Source organism: Coregonus lavaretus (assembly GCF_964263955.1).
Source record: "Coregonus lavaretus genome assembly, contig: HAP1_SCAFFOLD_8913, whole genome shotgun sequence".
Taxonomy (NCBI): domain Eukaryota; kingdom Metazoa; phylum Chordata; class Actinopteri; order Salmoniformes; family Salmonidae; genus Coregonus; species Coregonus lavaretus.
In genome coordinates this window covers 5,373-14,569 of record NW_028156673.1, presented here as the reverse complement: position 1 = coordinate 14,569, position 9,197 = coordinate 5,373, and the positions used below count along the sequence as shown (strand labels likewise).

The 9,197-nt window shown below is 45.7% G+C and overlaps 1 long non-coding RNA gene across 1 annotated transcript; it reads right to left on the bottom strand.

Moving 5' to 3' along the window:
• Window positions 1-304: 304 nt before the first annotated feature.
• On the bottom strand, window positions 305-4,700 carry LOC311126096. Its single transcript, XR_014612946.1, has 2 exons — window positions 3,552-4,700; window positions 305-3,511 (listed from the first exon to the last, which is right to left on the bottom strand). It is a non-coding gene; the product is annotated as an uncharacterized lncRNA (long non-coding RNA).
• Window positions 4,701-9,197: the final 4,497 nt, after the last annotated feature.

Genomic DNA, 9,197 nt, shown 5'->3' with positions numbered 1-9,197 from the left:
GCAGGAGATTGTAGACTCCTAAATTGATTGTGCAGTTTGTTTAGGCGATTTTACAGCTAGCTAGCTACTTCACATGCTGATATTGTCTTTGTATTATTGTGTATAGCCAGCCCATAGAGAGAGCATTGCATTGTGGATTTTGTAGTCTACTTGAGCTGCAACAGATTTCCACAACGAGTTTCCATGTTGCTACCAACATTATTATAACTCAAAATTAAACATTTGTTTACAAAATTGTTTTCACATATGTTGGTGAAACCATAATTAGGAGAGGGAGTACAAACCATCGACGCTAGACAGAGAGGAATTTGCTTAAGCAAAAGGCAGTTTATTAAAACAGAGATAGCTGGTACTGCTCAAGCTACATGCATGGGCCCAATGCATGGACCCAATCAATTGCCTCTTATGGAGACAGTTGAGAAGACGATTAAAAAGAGTTTACAGCATTACTTTATACAATGTAACATAAAGGAAGGGGTCCTTCTTCTAGTCCCTTGATTGGTTCCCGAGGCGTAGGAGGCGGGTCTGCTCTGTCCAGAGCATATGCCCCATTGGTGCACGGCAGAGTCCTCTGCCCTTGGCACCCGACCAGTAGAAGGAAGTGGAGTTTGAGTGTGCGTCCACAGTGAAATGTATGTGTGTGTCAAAGAACTTGTGAGGCATGAGATGGAGTGTGTGTGCAGATGAAATATTGATGTGTGTCAAGGGAAAGTGGTGGGGAGTATCTGGTGGTTTATGGCCGGAGAGGGGGTGTTGTCCTATTATCGCATTCCTAGGCCAGATTAGGCCATCTGGTGTTCTGTTCGTTGTTCGCTACTAAAATGTTATGCACAGACAACTAACACACTGTTAGTATCAGACACATGACACAGAACATTTATTGCAAACAAGCTCCTAACACAATTTGTCTTGCACAACCTCTTGCTCAGATCAATCTATAACATTTTTATTTACTACGACAAATCCCCCTCTTCACGTCTTCTAGACGTGATCCATTAATTATATGTTGGCAATAAGCATAGTTGAATCAGTCTTAAAAGAAAAACAATAATGCAGGAAAGAAAACAAAACATGATAACGCATAATGCAATGGTAAAAAACATTCAACCATCCCCCTCTAGCGTACTAATTATATGGCCAGTTAATTAAACAATGTTAGTCCCCCTCTAGTGAGTGATTATATGGCTAGTTAATTAAACAATGTTAGTCCCCCTCTAGTTCACGATTAAATACATCAAAGCTGTTGTTCAAATTCTATTTCATCTTCATTTTGGTGTCAAATTTTGGTTTTGGCTGCTCAAATCAGCCCTGACTTCTGTCAGTGATCTAGAAGGAGTGGGGGCTGGTGTGCAATGAGTTAGATGGTGCCAGGGTGCGCCTGATTTACCTCTGACCTGGACTGAGTGTGAAGTAACCTCCTTCACTTCGTACGGTCCAGTCCACCTGGGTTCCAGCCACTTTCTCTTGTGGACTTTTACCCTCACCCAGTCTCCCACTTTTACCTTCAGTGTCAGAGTACTTCCCGACAGCTCCCCCTCTTGGGCCTTCTGCACCTGAGAAGAGAGTGCTGCAGAAAATTCCGTTAATTTCTTCACATAATCAGTCATTTCTATCTGTTGTACATCAAGGGAGGGCATATGACCTCCCTCCCTTGGTGGACCTATGTTAATTTTGTTCCTGCACAAACCTTTGTTATTTTAGCTTTAAATGTTTGGTTGGCATGTTCCACGAGTCCCTGGGACTGTGGATGTTACTGAACCGGATCTGTGCATGATTCCGAATCTTTCCTCCACCTTTTTCAGGTGTTTTTTGCTAAAATGTGTGGTTGTCAGATCTCATCTGCCTTGGTATACCGTACCTGGATATTAATTCAGTTTGTAGCCACTTAATAACTGACCTAGCATCCTCTTATTCTGTAGTTTCTGTAGGAATTTCCTCTACCCATTTTGAAAACCTGTCTACAGTTTCTGTCATGTGAGGGTGCCACCAGATGTGTGAAACCTCTTGGAGGGTCTTCTCACGCAACAGTTCAGGGCAGAGTCTAGCTGGTGTAACAAGTCTTCCATCATGGCACGTCCAGAGTTTTGTCATGTCCTCTGCCGCCCCCTCCTGGGCCCAGACTGAGTGTTCATAGGGTCCTGTTGAGCTCTGTAACTGTGCTATATCGCCTTGGTTGAGTTCAATCTGTGATGTCGGTGGTAGTAGTATTGGATGAGGATCACACCTTCGGGCACCTGGAGTTCAGACAGGTGGGTCTATGGTTGTTGTGGGGGTCCTCCCTTTCCTCTACAGTCTCTTTTAAAATGTCCAGTTTTTCCACAGTTGTAGCACAGGTAGTTCCTTCTTCTAGGAGGACCCGGTGGAGTGCCCCGCTGAGGCCATGGTTGTGGTTGTGGGCCAAAGGTCATGGTGCCTTTTAGGCTCTATAGTGAGGTGGGGCCAGGAGTGGTGCTGGTGTCTGGGGCGACTGTAGGAGACCCTTTCACACACATTGTGTCAGATTTTTTAGGTTGCACCCTCCTACTCTCCTCTATTTCCCATGTCCCTACTCTCAACTCTCCCTCTGCTCTCTCTGTCATTCGTTGTTCTAGGTATTCATTAAATTTGGGTATGGTTAGGTTTGGCCCTGCCATTTTGCTTTACTATCTTTATACACTTATCCCGTCCCTGGTGTTTTATTTCCAAGGATGTATTATCGGTATCAATACAGACTTATCTCATGTACGACACCCTCGTATATAAAGAGGCTAATTGTTTTTATATTATGTGTAATACAATCATTATCATAAAAATCAGAATTCCAGTCACATATACCAATGCAGTAATTTCTACACACAGCACACACCACGCTTTAGTTATCTCACGCTTGTTCTAGAATCATGCACAACTTCAATATCAGTCTCCCCAGTCCCTGGTTCCTGAAACCCTAGGTCAAATTCACTCAATTCCACAGATTGGTATTCAGTTTCATAAGTCTCACTATAACTACCCATCATCCATTACACGTTATAATACATCAAAACACACAAACCAAAAGCCAATTGGAATTACAATGCTTAATGTATTCAGGCTATCAAGAGTCCTAAAACACATTCTCAGTTCGACTGCCACCCTTCACACGTCCTTATGTAAGGACCAATTTTACATGTGAAGTCACAGAAGCAACTAATGAATTTAGATTACCAGAGCGTCCTAAAACATAGTCTCAGTTCGACTGCACCCTTCACACAACCTTAAAAGGCACCTTCATTATGTGAAGTCACAGAAGCAACTGGATCCCTATCAAAGGATTTTTTTTTTTTGACAACTCGATCACTAGGAAGGACTTAGTCTCAGCTTTAATTGTACCTTTCACACAACCATTTATATGGAACGTTTTAAGTGTGAAATCACAGAGATAGCTGGCATCTCCGGGAATTTAGTACCTCTGGTCAATTTCGGTGATTCTCCCCCACCTAATGATGGGTCAAATCTCATCCATTCATACGTCAAAACACACCTACCACACAACCTATCTAAAATAGGACATTTTAAATGTGGAACCTCACAACCTATCTAAAATAGGACTTTTTAACTGTGTTAACTTATTCGTGTGACTACACACTCCCCACACAACCTATCTAAAATAGGACCTTTTAAATGTGGAAACTCACAACCTATCTAAAATAGGACTTTTTAACTGTGTTAACTTATTCGTGTGACTACACACTCCCCACACAACCTATCTAAAATAGGACCTTTTAAATGTGGAAACTCACAACCTATCTAAAATAGGACCTTTTAAATGTGGACACTCACAACCTATCTAAAATAGGACTTTTTAACTGTGTTAACTTATACGTGTGAAATTTTACAGTATAAATCACAGTACCAGATATCTCACTTATGCCTTAATTCATTAGGATGGAAAATTGTTTAACAAGTATTCATACTCACACTCAGTACTACTGATCAAAATTTGGTATAGTCTATAGTACAATATGCAAGATTTCGTTTTAACAGGCTCTGCATACCTTTTTAGAAGAGCGCGCTCTGATCAGGTTCCTGAGGCAAGACGAATAGTTGATGTCTCCTGGATTTCAGGTCACTCTTCCGTCTGTTTTTAGATCGATGATTTGCCTTTTCCTCTCGCACCAACTTTTTAGATCGAATTAGAAACCATCCTCTGCTACCAATTTGTTGGTGAAACCATAATTAGGAGAGGGAGTACAAACCATCGACGCTAGACAGAGAGGAATTTGCTTAAGCAAAAGGCAGTTTATTAAAACAGAGATAGCTGGTACTGCTCAAGCTACATGCATGGGCCCAATGCATGGACCCAATCAATTGCCTCTTATGGAGACAGTTGAGAAGGACGATTAAAAAGAGTTTACAGCATTACTTTATACAATGTAACATAAAGGAAGGGGTCCTTCTTCTAGTCCCTTGATTGGTTCCCGAGGCGTAGGAGGCGGGTCTGCTCTGTCCAGAGCATATGCCCCATTGGTGCACGGCAGAGTCCTCTGCCCTTGGCACCCGACCAGTAGAAGGAAGTGGAGTTTGAGTGTGCGTCCACAGTGAAATGTCTGTGTGTGTCAAAGAACTTGTGAGGCATGAGAATGAGTGTGTGTGCAGATGAAATATTGATGTGTGTCAAGGGAAAGTGGTGGGGAGTATCTGGTGGTTTATGGCCGGAGAGGGGGTGTTGTCCTATTATCGCATTCCTATGCCAGATTAGGCCATCTGGTGTTCTGTTCTTTGTTCGCTACTAAAATGTTATGCACAGACAACTAACACACTGTTAGTATCAGACACATGACACTGAACATTTATTGCAAACAAGCTCCTAACACAATTTGTCTTGCACAACCTCTTGCTCAGATCAATCTATAACATTTTATATTTACTACGACACATATTTGTCACGATCGTCATATAAAAAGGACCAAGGCGCAGCGTTGCGAGCGAACATAATACTATTTATTTAAACGTTCACACGAACAAAACAATAAACAACGAAAACGTGACGTCTAATGGTACAACACGAAACCACACGAACAAAATCCCACAACCCGAAAGAAAAACAGACAGATTAAATATGGCTCCCAAACAGCCGACAGCTGACACTCGTTTGCCTCTGATTGGGAGTCACACCGGCAAACATAGAAAATAAACCACCTAGAACACCCACCAGAGAAACAGAAAACATAGAATGAACACACCCTGGCTCAACATATTGAGTCCCAGAGCCAGGGTGTGACAGTACCCCCCCCTAAAGGCGCGGACTGCGACCGCGCCTAAATACGAGCGAAAACAGGGGAGGGCTGGGTGGGCATTCCTCGGCGGCGGCTCCGGCTCTGGGCTAGATCCCCACTTCCTCTCCAACCCCCCAAAGTACCCCTGGTCCTGTCTAGCCCCGCTGGCCGGAGCCGGACTGACGACACGCGCCCCTGGCCTGGTGCGTGGAACAGGAACGGATCGGACCGGGCTGACGATACACACCCCTGGCTTGGTGCGTGGAGCAGGAATGGACCGGAATGGGCTGGCGACGCGCACCACAGACTTGGTGCGGAGAGCAGGAACGAGCCGGACAGGGCTGACGCCTCGCATCCCTGGCTTGGTGCGAGTAGCAGGAACGGGCTGGACCAGGCTGACGACTCGTACCCCTGGCTTGGTGCGAGTAGCAGGAACGGGTTGGACCAGGCTGGCGACTCGCACCCCTGGCTTGGTGCGAGTGGCAGGAACAGGCCGGGTCGGGCTGGCGACGCACACCGTAGGCTCTGTGCGTGGAGCAGGGACAGGCCGGGCTGGGCTGGCGACGCACACCGTAGGCTTTATGCGTGGAGCAGGAACAGGCCGGGTCGGGCTGGCGACGCACACCGTAGGCTCTGTGCGTGGAGCAGGGACAGGCCGGGCTGGGCTGGCGACGCACACCATAGGCTTTATGCGTGGAGCAGGAACAGGCCGGGCCGGGCTGGCGACGCACACCGTAGGTTTTATGCGTGGAGCAGGAACAGGCCGGGCTGGGCTGGCGACGCACACCGTAGGCTCTGTGCGTGGAGCAGGAACAGGCCGGGCTGGGCTGGCGACGCACACCGTAGGCTCTGTGCGTGGAGCAGGGACAGGCCGGGCTGGGCTGGCGACGCACACCGTAGGCTTTATGCGTGGAGCAGGAACAGGCCGGGCTGGGCTGGCGACGCACACCGTAGGCTTTGTGCGTAGAGCAGGGACAGGCCGGGCTGGGCTGGCGACGCGCACCACAGACTCGGTGCGGAGCGCAGGAACGGGCCGGGCTGGGCTGTCGACGCACACCGTAGGTTTGGTGCGGGGAGCAGGAATAGACCGGACCGTACTGAGGACACACACCACTGGCTCCACACCGGGATCTGGAACGGGCCGGACCGGACTGGCAACACCCGCCAGTACCTCTCGCCGTGCCTCTACACCTTCCATCTCCTCTTCTACCAGTGGCCCCCGTAACCTGGCGGCCTCCTCTGCAACCCCGCTGAACCGCTCCATAGCGGCCTCCTGCTGCCCCGATGTCATGAGCCCCCCCCTAAAAATTTTCTGGGGGTCTCTCCAGGCCTCCAACATTCTCTCCCACCTTTCGCTCCTCTGTCTCCAACCCTCCTCACTCAACTCCTCAATGGGCTTGACCCAGTCGAAGCTGCCACAGAGATCATTTGGCGATGGCCCTTGGACACGCTGCTTGGTCTGGTCTTGGTGGGATTTTCTGTCACGATCGTCATATAAAAAGGACCAAGGCGCAGCGTTGCGAGCGAACATAATACTATTTATTTAAACGTTCACACGAACAAAACAATAAACAACGAAAACGTGACGTCTAATGGTACAACACGAAACCACACGAACAAAATCCCACAACCCGAAAGAAAAACAGACAGATTAAATATGGCTCCCAAACAGCCGACAGCTGACACTCGTTTGCCTCTGATTGGGAGTCACACCGGCAAACATAGAAAATAAACCACCTAGAACACCCACCAGAGAAACAGAAAACATAGAATGAACACACCCTGGCTCAACATATTGAGTCCCCGAGCCAGGGTGTGACAATATTAGTGTAATTTAACACTGTAAATGAAAGTGATGAGTGGCTTTGTGTGGATTTTTCCTTTAATGTGTAGATTTTCATTTTGTATTTCATGATTTTCTTCATTCTTTGGTTGAGTTTGTTTGTCTTTATACATCCTTGTTGATTGTAGGCCAAAGTAATTCATTTGATTTATGCCTTTTATTTCAATGCATGTGTAGGATTTATCTGGGATAGTTTGCATTCACAGTCAGCTGTTTTATGCTCCAGTTACTTTCTAATTGATGTCAGTATTTGAAGTCAGTCTTTGAATCGTGTATTATGCATCTATTTCATTGCACTGTATGCACTGTTCCACAAGTAGGCTAAATGAGTCAATGGGGAGGTTGAGTAGTGTGATGAGGTTGAGTTTGTTTATATATATATATATATTTCACCATTATTTAACCAGGTAGGCCAGTTGGGAACAAGTTCTCATTTACAACAGTGACCTGGCCAAGATAAAGCAAAGCAGTGCGATAAAAACAACAACAACACAGAGTTACATTAGGGGGAAACAAAACGTACAGTCAATAACACAATCGAAAATAGAAAATATATATACAGTGTGTGCAAATGTAGTAAGTTATGGAGGTAAGGCAATAAATAGGCCATAGTGCAAAATAATTACAATGTAGTATTAACACTGGAGTGATAGATGTGCAGAAGATGATGTGCAAATAGAGATACTGGGGTGCAAATGAGCAAAATAAATAACAATATGGGGATGAGGTACAGTGGGGGAAAAAAGTATTTAGTCAGCCACCAATTGTGCAAGTTCTCCCACTTAAAAAGATGAGAGAAGCCTGTAATTTTCATCATAGGTACACGGCAACTATGACAGACAAAATGAGAAAAAAAAATCCAGAAAATCACATTGTAGGATTCTCAATGAATTTATTTGCAAATTATGGTGGAAAATAAGAATTTGGTCAATAACAAAAGTTTCTCAATACTTTGTTATATACCCTATGTTGGCAATGACACAGGTCAAACGATTTCTGTAAGTCTTCACAAGGTTTTCACACACTGTTGCTGGTATTTTGGCCCATTCCTCCATGCAGATTTCCTCTAGAGCAGTGATGTTTTGGGGATGTCGCTGGGCAATACGGACTTTCAACTCCCTCCAAAGATTTTCTATGGGGTTGAGATCTGGAGACTGGCTAGGCCACTCCAGGACCTTGAAATGCTTCTTACGAAGCCACTCCTTCGTTGCCCGGGCGGTGTGTTTGGGATCATTGTCATGCTGAAAGACCCAGCCACGTTTCATCTTCAATGCCCTTGCTGATGGAAGGAGGTTTTCACTCAAAATCTCACGATACATGGCCCCATTTATTATTTCCTTTACACGGATCAGTCGTCCTGGTCCCTTTGCAGAAAAACAGCCCCAAAGCATGATGTTTCCATCCCCATGCTTCACAGTAGGTATGGTGTTCTTTGGATGCAACTCAGCATTCTTTGTCCTCCAAACACGACGAGTTGAGTTTTTACCTAAATGTTATATTTTGGTTTCCTTTTCTGGATCATCCAAATGCACTCTAGCAAACATCAGACGGGCCTGGACATGTACTAGCTTAAGCAGGGGGGCACGTCTGGCACTGCAGGATTAGAGTCCCTGGCGGCGTAGTGTGTTACTGATGGTAGGCTTTGTTACTTTGGTCCCAGCTCTCTGCAGGTCATTCACTAGGTCCCCCTGTGTGGTTCTGGGATTTTTGCTCACCGTTCTTGTGGTCATTTTGACCCCACGGGGTGAGATCTTGCGTGGAGCCCAGATCGAGGGAGATTATCATTGGTCTTGTATGTCTTCCATTTCCTAATAATTGCTCCCACAGTTGATTTCCTCAAACCAAGCTGCTTACCTATTGCAGATTCAGTCTTCCCAGCCTGGTGCAGGTCTACAATTTTGTTTCTGGTGTCCTTTGACAGCTCTTTGGTCTTGGCCATAGTGGAGATTGGAGTGTGACTGTTTGAGGTTGTGGACAGGTGTATTTTATACTGATAACAAGTTCAAACAGGTGCCATTAATACAGGTAACGAGTGGAGGACAGAGGAGCCTCTTAAAGAAGTTACAGGTCTGTGAGAGCCAGAAATCTTGCTTGTTTGTAGGTGACCAAATACTTATTTT